Genomic DNA, 14,744 nt, shown 5'->3' on the forward strand with positions numbered 1-14,744 from the left:
ACCTGGAGGGCCCTGGCCTGCTTTCGGAGACCAGCTGTGTGGCAGTGGCACCCTGCTTAGTCTGTGGAGCTGGAGCTGCTGAGGTCACAGGAAAAGGGGATTTGTATGGGCTGAACAATCCCAGAGTCAACTGGATGGAAAGCCCCGGGGAAGGTACACCTCCTCATCCACCTCCCTATGGATGCCCAACGGCCTCTGGCTGACCTTTTGAGGAGAAGGGGTAGCTGGAGTGAGACTGAGCTGCCCTCTACCCCTCTCGTGTACACATTGTTGGAGGCCAACTTGTGGCATCAGTGATGGAGTTGAGCCCGCGCAGCAGCGACGTCCTGGACTAAGGTCTCCATGGCGGCCGTCATCCTACCAGTGTTGGCCTCAGTGCGTTGGCATGCCGGCGCTATCACCTCAGACTGAAGGCGGACAGACTCCTCTATCATGCCTTGCAATCCGAGGAGTGCAGCTGACATCCTTCCTGATGTTCCCGAGCTTGCCTTTGCAGCTCCAGCAACTGTGATATGATCGAGTCCAGAGGCTCAGCATCTGACTTGGACTCAGCAAAATTCTGGCCTCCAGCAGTTCTCCGGCTTCCAGACACCTGGGAAGTAAGTGTCGCCACCTGCTGTAGATCAGGCGGTGTGATGTGCTCACCAGATTGTGATCTCAAGTCTACTTTAAAGCTAGGTCCCACCGAGGTGTGTGTGTCTGTGTTGGTGGAGGGTGTGGGTGAGTGCTGTGACAGGACTTCAAGGAGGGTGCCTTCAGATTTCTCTTCAGAGGTTTCTTTGGGGCTTGACTGGAGGCCCTGGGTTGTGCACTCCATCAGCTGTTTGGCAGATGGGCCTGTGAAAGCAAAGAAGTGTAGTTAGTGCCTGGCATTGGCTTGTGAAAGAGGACACATCACTCAAAGCTTGGTTGTCTGATGGATGTTGCACTGCTGGATCCTCGCTTGGTAGGGCACCGCCGACCTCATCATCAGCACAGCAATGGTCCAGATCCTCGCCGGCCAGCTGGATGACTCTGTTTTCAAAGTCTGCGAGGACCTTGATTTCAAGCATTCCTCTTCCAGTAAGTAACCTCTCCCTCTTGCTGTGTGCCAGCTTGTCCTGCATCAATAGAGATGGAGAGAGTGTAAGCAAGACACCAGCCAGGCCAGGTGATAAGTATGCCTGGCATGTGTGGGTGGTCAGTGGTCACATGGACAGGATGAGGACAATGACGGTGGGTGTGAGGGAGTGAATGGTGATGTCCCTTGAACTGGCAGTGAGTGAGATCCCTATGGATGTGAGTGTATGAGTTGAGAGTGATACGAAGAGTGACTTACCTGGCAGAAAGGAGATCATTCATCCTCTTGCGGCACTGGGTAACTGTCCTCTTTTGCAGAGCGTTAGTGCTGACCACCACTGCCATCGGCTTCCAAGCCGGTTTGGTGATGTTGCTGCCCATCCTGTGGCCAGAGTGGGGGTAGAGGACATCATGGCAAGCCTCCACTGCGTCCAAAAGGCATTCGAGGGACATTTCATTGGAGCTGGGGGGGCTGCAGTTCTTTTTGCCTTTCAGGGCCATGTCTTCTTTGCCGCAGTCGTGGGCTGGAAGCACTGAGAGGTGCGTGCACGACTGGACTTCAAATATGGCGCCCGGCATGATGAAGCGGCGAGATGACGGCAGGGCGGGCGAATGAGAGCCTGCCATGCCATGGAAGCGGCATGTTTCCCGGGAATGCATAATTAGTGTGGCAGGTTTGGGACGATTAGGCATGCCAAGCCGCCATTGCGACTGGCGACTGAAATGTCATTTTACCTGCCCGCTACCGCACTTATTGCAAATCTGGGATCACTCCACCCACAGTTTAAAGTTATTCCAAACCTTTTCTTTCTGAAATTTGCTCATTGGTCCCTTAAGTGAGAAAAAAAATGCAAATGTTGCCTCCTGAGCGAAAGGGTTGGACAGGTCTGATCTCACCCATCCAGATGGGTGCACATTGGTTAGTGTTATTCCCTACTGCACCTAAACTTTGATTCCTGTCCAATATTCCATCCTCATTTTTTAAATAAACATTAAGAAAGAAAAACACAACAGCCCCTACAGAACTTTAGTGACAATCTGCTTCCATTTCTCCCTTATGCACTATTACATTACCATCTATCCCATGACCTTAAACTTTGGGAGCCTGTCTGTTGTACAGAATTACGTTAAATGGTTTATTTTAACACATAGGTGGCTGACTGATTAAAACTTATCCTCAAGCTGAGGCCTGTCCAGTAGGAGGAACTCACTGGGTGGGATTTTACAGCCCTGTCGCGGCGGGGACAGGGCCGTAAAATGTTGTGAGCCGCTCAAAAGTCCATTGACTTCGGCGGGAGCGTAAAATGCCGCTGGCGTAAAATTCTGCCTACAAAGTTATGAAAGGCTCATCAGTAATAAAAACACACCCACAAATTCAAGCTTTTGGACCAGTATATCTGTGTGTTCCTCATCCTTTTTTTATGTTCATAGAAGAAAAGCGAACGCATAATTTTATGTTGTGTTCATACAGTCCATCATATACTGATGCACATATATAGTCATCAAAGATTCTGGCAAAGCTATGTGCGCTTGAGTGAAATTTTGGCTGTAGTTCAGTTGAGGGGGGTTTGAAAGTGCTTGATGGGTTGTTGAAATTGCTGCGCTAGGATACTGGCAGGAAGCATCTAGTACAAAAAGAAGAGATGAGGAAACATTTATGTTGTTTTATGAGTTTAAATGTATCAGCTTCAATCATAATTGAGAAAGATCAAATTAGCACTAAAGAATTCAATCGCTTTTCTGGACTGTGAAATGAAATAACATAATAAAGAGCCTGTTAATTAAATAAACAGGGCACATTGGTAAGAACTCAGCCCAGGCACTTAGCTTAGTGGACACTTGAGTTGAGGAAGCGCTCGCCATGTCAATGCTCCAGAGCAGAAAGGCAATGCACAATCCTTCGGTTTGATTCAAGCTCCCTGAATATATTATGGATATTTTTCCACTAATAAACATAGTTTAAAATTTGAATTGTGCCTTAATTGAGAAAACTCAATTTGATTTTTACTGATGATTCAGCTTTAATCGTCCTATCTCCTAAACAGACTTGACTCCGATATGACTGACATAGGAATACATAATAAGCCAGGAATATTAACTCTTTACGCCAGTTATACCTAAAATGTTGGAGAATCTAGTGTTTCATTACCAAGTCCTCCTTACATTATTCAAGAGTGCACGAAGCAGTAAATCAGGACCCTCAAGTATGACTAAACAATTCTTCTGTGAAACTGAAGTTCGAAAGTCATTGCATTCTAGTATTTTTGCCTATAATGTAATAGGTTTTTGAAAATTCATTTGTTACAGTAAAAACCAGCTTCACTCAGAAAATAGGCCAGCTTGTTCTGATACAAAAGCTGTATTTGGCCAGGTTGTTTTTTTTATATATTCATTCATGGGATCTGTGTTGCTGGCAAGGCCAGCATTTATTGCCCATCCCTATTGCCATGAGAATTTGATGGTGAGGTGTCTTCTTGAACCTCTGCAGTCCATGCAGTGTAGGTATACCCACAGTGCTATTAGGGAGGGAGTTCCAGGATTTTGACTCAGCAACAGTGAAGGAATGGTGATAAAATTCTAAGTCTGGTGCTTGACTTGGAGGGAGATTTGCAGGTAGTGGTGTTCCTATGCATCTGCTGCCCTTGTCCTTCTAGGTGGTACAGTTTGTGGGTTTGGAAAATGCTGTTAAAAGAGCTTTGGTGAGTTGCTGCAGTGCATCTTGTATATAATACATTGCTGCCACGGTGAGTCAGTGGTGGAGGGAGTGAATGTTTAAGTTGCTGCACGGGATGCCAATCAAACAGGCTGTTTCATCTCCGATGGTGTTGAGCTTCTTGTTTTGTTGTTGAAGCTGCGCTCATCCAGGCAAGTGGTGAATATTCTGTCACACTCCTGACTTGTACTTTGTAGATGGTGGACAGACTTTCGGTAGCCAGGAGGTGAGCTACTCGCCCCAAAATTCCAAGCCTCTGACTTGCCTTTGTAAACACAATATTTATATGGCTGGTCCAGTTAGGTTTCTGGTCAATGGCAACCCCCAGGATGCCGATGGTGGCGAATTCAGTGATGGTAATGCTGTTGAATGTCACGGGGAAGCGGTTAGATTTCTTCTGGTTGGCAAGGGCTATGACATTGTGTTTCACTTGTGTGATGGAAGTGTTACTTGCCACTTATCAGCTCAAGCCTGATTGTTGTCCTGGCCTTACTGCATGCAGGCCGGGACTGCTTCGGTATCTAAGAGGGTTTGAATGGTACTGAACTCTGCAATCATTAGCAAACATCCCCACTTCTGGCCTTGTGTTGGCAGGAAGGTCATTGTTGAAGCAGCTGAAGATGGTCAGGCTTACGATGCTGCCCTGTGGAATGCCTGCAGCAATGTTCAATGGCTGAGGCGATTGGCCTCCAACAACCACAACCATCTTCCTTTGTGGGAGGTGTTAGTCCAGTCTGAGTTTTCCCCTGATTCCCATTGACTTCAATTTTGTTAGGGCGCCTTGATGCCCCACTCGGTCAAATATTGCCTTGTTGTCAAGAGCAGTCATTCTCACCTCACCTCTTGAGCTCAGCTCTTTTGTCCATGTTTGTATCAAGGCTGGAATAAGGTCCTAGCCAAAACCAAACCGAGTATTGGAAAGCAGGTTATTGCTGTGTAAGTGCTGCTTGATAGCACTGCTGATGACACCTTCCTTCACTTTGCTGATGATCCAGAATAGACTGATGAGGCGGTAATTGGTCAGATTGGATTTGTCCAGCTTTTTGAGGACAGAACACACCTGGGCAATCTTCCATATTGGATGCCAGTGTTGTAGCTGTACGGGAAGATCTTGGCTAAGGGCGCAGCTAGTTCTGGAGCACAAGTCATCAGTACTATAGCCGGGCTGCTATTAGGGCCTTTGATGTATCCAAAGTGCCTTCGACAGTTTCTTGATGTCACATGGAGTGAATCGAATTGTCTGAAGACTGGTATCTATAATGGTGGGGACCGCAGTAGGTCGAGATGCATCATTCATTTCTGATACTTCTGACTGACAATGTGCAAATGCTTAGATAACGAAGGGAGGGGCTAAACCATGGAACTCAAACACCAGTATCTTGTAGGTTTTATTTGTATACATAGGAACATAGGAAATAGGAGGAGTAGGCCATTCAGTCCATTGAACCTGCTCTGCAATTCAAATAGATCATGGCTGATTCTCGACCTCTATGTTTTTTCCCACTATCCCCTTGATGTCATTAGTATCCTGAAATCTATTTATTTCTGTTCTGAACATGCTCAATGATTGAGTTTCCACAGCCCTCTGCGGTAGAGAATTCCAAAGATTCACCACCCTCTGGGTGAAGAAATTCCTCCTCATCTCAGTCTTAAATGGCCTGTCCCTTATTCTGAGACTGTGTCCCCTGGTTCTAGACTCACCAGCCAGGGGAAACATCCTATCTTCATCTACCCTGTCACGCCCTGTAAGAATTTTGTAAGTTTCAATGAGATCACCTCTCATTCTTCGAAACCCTGGAGAATACAAGCCCAGTTTCCTCAACCTCACAATCCCACCATCCCAGTGATCAGCCTGGTGAATCTCTATTACACTCCCTCAATTGCAAGTACATCCTTCATTGGATAAGGAGAGCAAAACTGTACACAATACTCCAGCTGCAGTCTCACGAAGGCTCTATACAATTACAGCAAGACATATCCCCTTGTGATGAAGGCCAATATACCACTTTTGCCTTCCTAATTGCTTGCTGCACCTGCATGTTAGCTTTCAGTGATGATTGATATTTACATAGATATAGGCTACTGTTCATGGTCAGCGGGCCCGGGAGTGGTCAGGAAACGGACCCCTGACCGCGATTTCACACGGCCAGCCAGCATGAAACACGCACTGAGAAGCTCAGCGCTGCCGGGGCGGAGTTGGGAAGAAGGTGGGCGATGACATCATCGCAGGCACTTTGAGGGAGCTCCCTGAAAGCAGACAAACTGCCTCAGGGAGCTGCAGACATGCAAATAATAAAATTAAGCACAAAAAAGCTGCAAAAAAAAAAAAATTGTCCAAGCAGCACAATGAAGCGCCTGAAAGCATAACTCTTAAAAATGCTGTCCCCAGATATTTCTTTTTATTTTATTTCCTAACAGAGATTTTATCCCGCCCTTGGATGAGGTGTCATCAATAATGTAAAAGCCGCCTGGCTGATTCGTCCTCTGCCAAACACAAGGTTGGACGGGCCACGGGAAATCACTGACAATTGTGCCATTAATGGGCTTAATCATCGGTGGGCGCGCGTCTGGCTGCTGCGTGTGCCCGCTGAGCGAAATATTGTGCAAGCGCGCGATGACGTCGGGACGCTTGCGCGATTTTACCCCCGTTTGGGTCGGGCGCATGTCCGCCCACGGGATGTAAAATTCTGCCCTTACGCTTACTTGAATTTTCTTTCTTATGATTTCTTTTACAGAAGCATTTCTCAAGACTGTTCAGTTTGGTATTCTATCCGAAATGACCAGAAAGATATAGGTAGGTCAAACAGTGGGCGGAATTTTCCATGCCCGCTGGCATTGGGCGTGTTGGCGGCATGAGCGGACAATTTGGCGAGAAGGCCAAAAATCGTTTTCACAACATTGTGAAACCAGTTTGCAATTTTCCACTCAACCCGTCAATGGCGGGCCATCTGCATATCATTGTAAGGCCAGCCTGCCGGACTCATCCCCCACCATGCTGGATCGTTCACCCACCACGATGACGTGTTTCACAAGAGCACAGAAGCGACGTGCACCTGGCGAGCTGCACTTCACTCGGGACTTTGAGGTTTATTTGCCTATCTTGCTTCTGGCAGCACTCTCAGTCATCAGTGCCAAGCTCGGCAGACAGCACCACATCACTTTTAAGGGGCTCACGGACAGGTCTCTACCTACCAGACCAGCCATAAGGCAGGGGTGGCCTTGTATGGCTCTAGGGCTAGGGTTTGCTTGTAGAAGTGGCCTCAGGCAAAGGAAGAGGCTGCAGGGCGAGGGATGTACTGAGGAAGGGGGGGTATCTCAGGGTGTGTGTGTGGGGGGGGGGGGAGGGGGCACAAGTTGATCAGTGCAAGTGGCCACAAGATGGAGGGGGGTGAGGAGGCAGTCTCCAGAGGAGATGAGGCCAGATGGACATGTGAGGGTATGTGTGTGAGAGTGGGTGGTGATGTCCCTTGAGCTGGCAGTGAGTGAGATGCCAGTGAATGTGTGATGGGCTTGAATGTGTGAGTTTAGAGTGATGAGATGGTTGCCTTACCCTGGCAGCATGGATAAGATCATTCATTCTCTATCTGCATTGGATGGCCAACCTCTTCTGTGCAGCATTGGCACTGATCACCATTGTCAACACCTACCAAGCTGGAGTGGTGATGTTGCTGCCCCTCCTGCGGCCAGAGCGAGAATAGAGGACATATGGTGGGCCTCCATGGGGTCCAAAAGGCGCTTGGGGGCTGCAGTCTTCTTGTCTTTTGGGGCCATGTCTTATTTGCAGCAGTTCTGGGCTGGAAGCACTGAGAGGTGTGCGTGCAATTGTACTTTAAATGTGGTGCCCAGCGAGGTGACAGTGTGGCGGGCTAATTGGAGCCCGGCCGTCATAAAAATGCCGTGTTTCCCTGGAATGCATAATTAATGTGGCAGGAATAGCATCACACGGCACGAGAAGCTACCATTGCAGCCAATGGGTAAAATGTCATAAAGTTGGTGCAAATCTGGGAAGATTCCGCCCAGTATCTATGAATGTCCAGCAAGTAGCTGCGTGGAATCTTGCACTTATTACAATTTGGTGATTTTTCTGTTTTCCAAGGAGGATAGGTAAGCCTGTAATTATTCTAAATATTCTGAAGCTAATGTTCAAGCAACCATCTGCTGATTAATGGGTCTGTTGGATAGTTTGTAGCCTAATCCATTGTCTTAGACTTACTTAGACTTAGTTTCTCTGGCCCCGTGTGGAACAATGGGTAGCAAAACTCCAACACAGGCCCTGGCCATAGCAATCTCTTTCGCTCCATCCCAGGTGGTGTCCCACTCCTGAAGGTCCCTCTTGAAGCTACTTCACCAGGTCTTCCCTGGCTGGCTCTGTCTCCTCCTTCCATCTGCTGGTGTCCATTCTACTGCCACTGTGGCAGGGTGTACGTCTCCGAGGTGAAATACTTGTCCTGCCAGCTTCAGCTGTCTCTCCTTCACAACGTCCCGCAGGCAGCTCTGACCAGTCCTCTGTAATACTTCGTCATCTATGCCGTCTCTCTATGTGATTCTTAGGAACTTACATAGGCAGCGCTGGTGATCATGAGGAAGGCGATGGTGGGTGCAGACTTTGGCATCTGGGGGCAACACCATTGCTTGACAGATCTGGATTTTGCAGACAACATTGCCTTGCTGGACAAAGAATCGCACGCAATCCAAGACATGACCACCAGCTCTGAGAGTAGTGGCACCAATGTTGGTCGACGCATCAGCAGTGAGAAGACAGTTGATGGTAACAAGGGCCTCCTCCCTGACCATCAATCCATGCTCTAGTAGATTGTTTATTCTACCAGCTCTTGAAATCAAGGAAGATTACAAGAAGTTTAAGGAAGATGACATAACTAGTAGCCAAAATGCAATAAGGGTTCTCTGCACGTTGACTGCAGCAAATTATCTAGATATTGGGTGGATAGAGGCACACTCCAGACCAAATATATTGAGTGTTTACCTAAAAGAGTGATGCTGAGAGAAGTATTTAGAGTAAAATCTTAAAAACCAACAGCACTATTATGAATAAATTATTGGAAAATTCTTTTTGTCAGTGCTTCTAGCAAAATTATGGGCAGGATTTTTACTTTGTCGGGTGGGCAGGCCCGGGAGTGGCTGTGAAACCCACGATCAGGCCCCGATTGCAATTTCAGTCTGGCTGGTCAATTAATGGCCGGCTAGTGTGAATCACGCACTGCATCACTTAGCGCTGCCTGGGTGGGAGGGGAGGAGGAGGGTGAGCGTGGAAGTTGGCCCATGCGCATGTGTGCGCTCAGCGAAAGCTCCCCGAAGGCGCAGGGCTGTCTCAGGGAGCTGAAGATCTTTAACATTAAAAATAAACAGTTCAAAAAGAAGGAAATCATTTTCCCTTCACGTGGCTCTGTTGGGGAGGACATGCTAGAAATGAGTTTTAAAAATTTTAATTTTTTAAAAAATCACTGGTCGAATCCAGCCCGAGGATGAGGTTTCACAAAAAATGCAAAGGCTGTTTGGCCTATTCGCCCGCCCGCCAACCAAATGGTTGGACGGGCAGCGAAAAGTTCCATTTAATTAGCTGATTAGGGGCCTTAGTGGGCTCCTTAATTGTCGGCGGGTGCGCTACCACCTCTCGCGCATGCCCGCTGAGCGAATTATCACCAGAGTGATATTTTTCAGGTTTGGGTCACGCGTGCGTCCACCTGATGAGGGGAAAATTCTGCCCTATGAATCCATTTCCTAGAACTATAAACATGAGAAAACTCTCTCTCACTTTTTGCCATTTCACAATGTGTGTGAAATGTGCTGGTCAATCCTAAAGACTTCAGGTCTCTGCTGCTGAAACAAAAAGATTAATATATCCATACCTCCTGCAGCAGCATCTTTCACAACAGCCATCACTTCATGCAGAATTTCAATCATTTCCTTTCAAAAAGCTCTTCTTTAGAAAGAGTGAATATAATGGGCCAACTTTGATGAGAGAAGATAGGTTGGCCTTGAACTCTCAATTGAAGAGGCAGAACGGTCTCAGCGCATTATACTTCTTTCTAGCATTCTGCTGAATGCATATTATGTTCCTACCATGTTCATATTCAGTTGCAAAGGATTGAAGGTACACTTAATTCTATTCCGCTAAATATGAAAAATGCAGAATTTTATCTACTTACAATGTGCTGTAAATGGCAGCATCCAGGCATCATTGTTTATGGAATACGTAATTTCTTCTGACAGTGTAATGTAAATACACACAGGTAATAACAACATTGTGAAGGATATTAGCTAATAACTTTTTGACTATGCAGGTATTGAACACAGAGTGAAGTGTTTAGCTGTATGAGTATGCATTATCTAAATTACTTACTTTCCTGTGTAGGTTTCAACGTTTTAGTGTCATTCCATTATCAGGGACCTTAATCGTACTGTCGGTTTATTAGGAAGAACATGAAGTACTCATTCAAGAATTGTCTAAACTTTAGGGTATTGATGGCATTCAACAGTGTCAACTGAGGATAATATTTACCAGAAATATGTCAAGGACTCAATGAATAGTCAGTTAAAATTGTGGCAGTACTGAGTTATTGGGACATATCTTCGAAGCCTGGTACCAACAAATCCTTTTCTCCATTATAAGAAAAACACTATGGGCAGGATTTTGCCCTGGACGGGTGGACTCGGCGGGGGTGCTCAGGAAGCCGACCACCACCGCCCGCGATTGGCACCGCACCGCGATTTCATGGTGCCGGGCGGCAGAGGAGGGCGAGCAGGTCTAGCGCAAACTTCGCACACGCGCATGATTGAGCGCTGCATAATCTCCCTGAGGGACGGAGCTGCCTCGGGGAGATGAAGAGATATAACAAAAAATAATAAAAATGTAATAAAACGTGTCCTCGCTCATGTGACTCTGTCACATGAGCAGGGACATGTTATTAATTCAATTGCAAAGCATTTATTTTATTTCTATCTGCTTTTGGAAACCTCATCCCAACCGTGGATGAGGTTTCCAAAAAAATGCAAAGGCCGCTTGGCCTTTTCGCCTGCCCTTCAACTGTTAGGCGAAAAATTTACCCTAATTGATTATTCAATGGCCTTAACAGGCCTTTTAATTGTCGGCGGACGTGCTGCCGACTCCGGCATGTGCCTACCAACCGAACTATCGCGCGATTGCGCATAGACGTCAACACGTTCGGCCGACTTCAATGTGCGTCATTTCATGCTCGAGCGGGTTGGGCGCATGCCCGTCCACCGAGTGAAAGTTTCTGCCTTGTGTGCCTGAATTCTTTTGGGCTCCACTCCATTGCCAGAAATGCATTGGGACAGGAATTCTAACTGTCAGTTGACAATTTCCCTACCTGATCCTGGAACTCTGGATCAAGCTCATTAGCAAGATGGGGTGGAGGGGGTTTTTGCCCACACCACTGACAGCATTATTGAGATGTTCACCTCAGCAAAGGGCAGGAATTCTGGAATGACATTTTACCGTAAATTAACCATGTTTGACCTTTCCGGCCAGAGACTTGTAAAGAATTTAAAGTTACCGCTTTATGATTGATTGTTTTTGGAAACTTAGCCTTTGAAGAGGTTGCATGCCTGACTCCTGTCAGAATTTGTTTTGACATGCATTTCTGGTAGAGACATACAGTGATGGGTACAATGGAAGTGGAAGCGGTGGGATTCATAAGGGAAGATGCTATCTGACCACTTCTATCCTTTTGGTGAGGTCCATATGACGGAGCCCAGGTGCAAGTAGTGCCTAGTCCAATGATGCCAGAACTTTTCAGTGACTTGGCAAAACTGGGATATGCTCCAAAACCTGAATGTGTTATTGTTTTGCCTCCTCCCCTCAGCCCAGGATTTCAGGCTCTTTCTATCTTCCATCAGAAAGAACTGAAGGAGATCAAGTAGGGTAAATCTTGAAAGAGACAGCACAGAAGATAGGCAGCAGAAAGAACACTGACAGGAGAACATCTGCTACAGGCATGATGGCTGAATAGCCTCCATTTGTGCTGTGATAAAAAAGGTATCCAAAAGGTCAGCAGTAACCACAGAGAAGTTGGAAGAATGAGCAGCAGATATAAAAGTGGCAAAATCTATTGGATAGGAGGCAGAGGTAACAAGAGCCACAGAAAAGACAGCAGAAGAATTAGAACAGGAGAAAAAGTGTAGCCACCTGAAGTGGCAGAAAGAGCAGCAACAGACAGAAAGAGGTAAAAAAGGTAGCTGTATTTATAATGATAGTGAAAACATTATATTAAACTTATAAACCATCTATTTTTACATATCATGACCATCATGAGTCCTGGGAAAACTTGCCTCTTTTGCTACTTCTTAATTTCTCCTCAAGAAAAATAGAAAAAAAAACATGTAGACAGTGAAAAGCAAAAGAGAAAATAAAAGGTAAAGGAAGAGAAACCCATTGAAGAGGATAAGAAAGAGAAGAACAAAAGAATATACTGGCTTTTATTTTGCTGAAGCGGAGTGGGAATGGCTTTCACTGATCACCTCATATACAGTTGTTCACAGACTTGTCAGCAGAGAATTCCAGTCACACAGCGTTTGTCTGAATCCCTTCCCTTTACAGAGGACCTGTGGCGTCTCCGACGAGGTTTTGCAGCAAGGAGGCTCTTCAGCCGCACAGATTGAAAAATCCTCACTGAGACATGCAGAAAATTTAAAAAACAGGAAATATAATTACATTTTCCCTCTGAAATGGCCAAGCAAGCCAGTCAGTTCAAGGGAAATTAGGAATGGACAATAAATGCTGGCCTTGCCATCGGCACCCACATCCCTTGAAAGAATAAAACAATAATTTTCAAGAAACTAAATGAAGTTTGGGACATACACGTGGGTTTAAGGGAAAGACATAAAAGAGAGAAAAAACAGAAAAAAAGCTATTTACAGTTTCAAAAGACCTACAACACTTTTTTTCTGAGGAAATGAGACAATACACTTCTAAAATTATTTTTTCTGGCCCAGAGGGGTTGTTCAAAAGTAATTATCACTCACTGTGCTGTTAAAAAGCAGTTACTCCTGATAATACAAGGCCTAATCTTTTCATCTGTCTTTAGCGCAAGAATAGTAAATTAGCCCAAATTTGTATCATCGCAGATCTGCTGTAAAGTCTGCAACAACACACCCTGCAGAGCAGCAGGGTATCAATGACAGCTGCTTCTGGATTTCCGTGTTTAACTGTGCTTGTGCAGGTGCCAGAAGTTGCTATCAATTTTACCCAGTAATAATGGCGAGAGGTATTAACACCAGTTGGCTATTCCCTGTCACCCAAGTGACAGACGCAGCTTGCTGCTATTAGCCATGCAATACATTTTTCGTCCAATTGAACATCTTGGGAAGGCATCTTGTGACTGATCATCAACAATGAAGGATGCTTGATATGACAGGATGAATCGTGCACTAAACTGCAAAAAGAATTATAAGGAAGTGGTAATGGCAACAGTGGAAAGAAGACTGTATTCTTGCAAAGTCAATGAAGTTGGCTTACATAGCTTAAATTTAAAATGAAATACTGGAAAATTATGGGGCCTTAGCTAGATAAATACATAACCTTTCTTTAAGCAGAAGCGCAAATAATTTCAAAAAGATTGTACTTATCTGGACACATTATTTGTAACCAAACGAGATCTGTGCTTGTTCATAACCAGCCAAAATAAAAACATATAAAAATAAAATTAAGAAAAACAGACTGTACTTCACTAAGCGATGTATTGGTAAGCATATTATACTTTCATTCCGGAGACCAGGCATCAGTTCCAGCTCAGAGGAAAGTCACTTGTTGCTGAATGAAAGAGAATTAATTTAGCAACAACAGCACCTTGCATTTATATAGAACCATTACACAAGCATTATCAAATAAAATCTGCCACTGAGCTTCATAAGGGGATATTGTGACAGATAATCAAAAGCTTGGTCAAAGAGGTAGGTTTTAAGGAACATCTGAAAGGAAGAAAGAAAGGTAAAGAAGTGGAGAGGTTTTTGGAGGGAATTCTAGATCTTTGGACCCAGGCAATTGAAGACAAGTCTGCCAATGCTGGAGAAATTAAAATCAGGGGCCAGGATTTTCCCCTTGGCGATTTGGGGGTGGGGCCCGCTCGCCGAGGGGAAAATGACGCGGGATGACATCGGGAGGAACCTCCAACATCATCCTGGTCCCTTTAAATATTCACGAAGGCGGGCGGACAGCGAAATCAGCTGTCTGCCCGCCGACCTGTCAATGGCCAATTAAGGCCATTGACAGGCTAATTAACATTATTAAACACCCTGCCTGGCCAACCTTAAGGCTGGCGGGAAGGCCTGGAGCCCCAGCGGGCTGCAGATTATTAATGAAACTTCATCCACTGGCGGGATGAAGTTTCATGTCAGTTTTTAAAAAAATTTAATAAATTGTGTGTGTTTATTATTCACATGTCCCATCTCGTGTGACATTGTCACATGAGGGGGACATGTTAATAATTTTAATATTTATCTATTTTTAGAGTTTACTTACCTCTCACGAATCTCCCCGAGACAGGATTTTGCCTCAGGGAGCAGTGCGCTCTTTCTTAATTGGCCCGCCCACTCAAAATGGTCTGGTGGGGCCCACCCGCCGATCGAGGTAAGAATTCTACCCAGGGATACAAATGAGGCCAGATGGAGGCCTGCAAAAGGGTTGTAGGGCCGGAGGAAATTGCAGAGATGGTGAGAGGCAAGGCAATAGAAAATTTATAGATAAGGATAAAAGTTATAATATTCAAGCATTGCCAGACCAGGAAACAATGAAAAACAGTGATGGTGAACATGAATTAACACAGTTAGGCATGGTTTTTGATAAGCTCAAGTTTATTTAGGGTGTAAGATAGGAGGTTGACCAAGGGAGCATTGGATAGCCAAACCTAGAGGGGACAAATGCACGGATGATGGGGCCTGCAGTGACAGGGATCGAGTTGGGTAAAATAAGGAGGATTGAAGTTTGAATGAGTTG

The 14,744-nt window shown here is 45.6% G+C and overlaps 1 protein-coding gene across 8 annotated transcripts in view; it reads right to left on the reverse strand.

The window, feature by feature from the left end:
- Positions 1-14,744, reverse strand: part of gria3b (glutamate receptor, ionotropic, AMPA 3b) — a 472,928-nt gene that overhangs the window by 298,068 nt on the left and 160,116 nt on the right. The gene's annotated exons all lie outside the window — the stretch shown is intronic.

This window comes from Cetorhinus maximus, chromosome 8 (genome assembly GCF_964194155.1).
Source record: "Cetorhinus maximus chromosome 8, sCetMax3.hap1.1, whole genome shotgun sequence".
NCBI classification, from domain to species: Eukaryota; Metazoa; Chordata; class Chondrichthyes; order Lamniformes; family Cetorhinidae; genus Cetorhinus; species Cetorhinus maximus.